The sequence below is a fragment of the Struthio camelus genome, chromosome 9, assembly GCF_040807025.1.
Source record: "Struthio camelus isolate bStrCam1 chromosome 9, bStrCam1.hap1, whole genome shotgun sequence".
Taxonomy (NCBI): Eukaryota; Metazoa; Chordata; class Aves; order Struthioniformes; family Struthionidae; genus Struthio; species Struthio camelus.
In genome coordinates, this window is record NC_090950.1 from 15,119,038 (window position 1) to 15,119,320 (window position 283).

Below are 283 nucleotides of genomic sequence, written 5' to 3' on the forward strand. Positions count from 1 at the left end.
TATGAAGCTTAATTCCCACATCCAGGGTGCCCTCTATAGCTAGAGGGACACTTTATTCTCCTGGTCCTGTTTGGGCCCATGTTGAATAAAGACAGGAGTGAGCTGATCCATATAGAACTGAGTGTCTGTCACTATTTTTTCAAGGTCTGCTAGTCCTCTTCTGGATATTTACTGCTACAAGGTTGATCCTTGGCAGACTTCCCAGTCCACCAGATTGCCCTCATATACTTCCCGCTTGGATGACAAGGTGTGGTACTTTCAGACAAAAATCAGTACAGTTTCA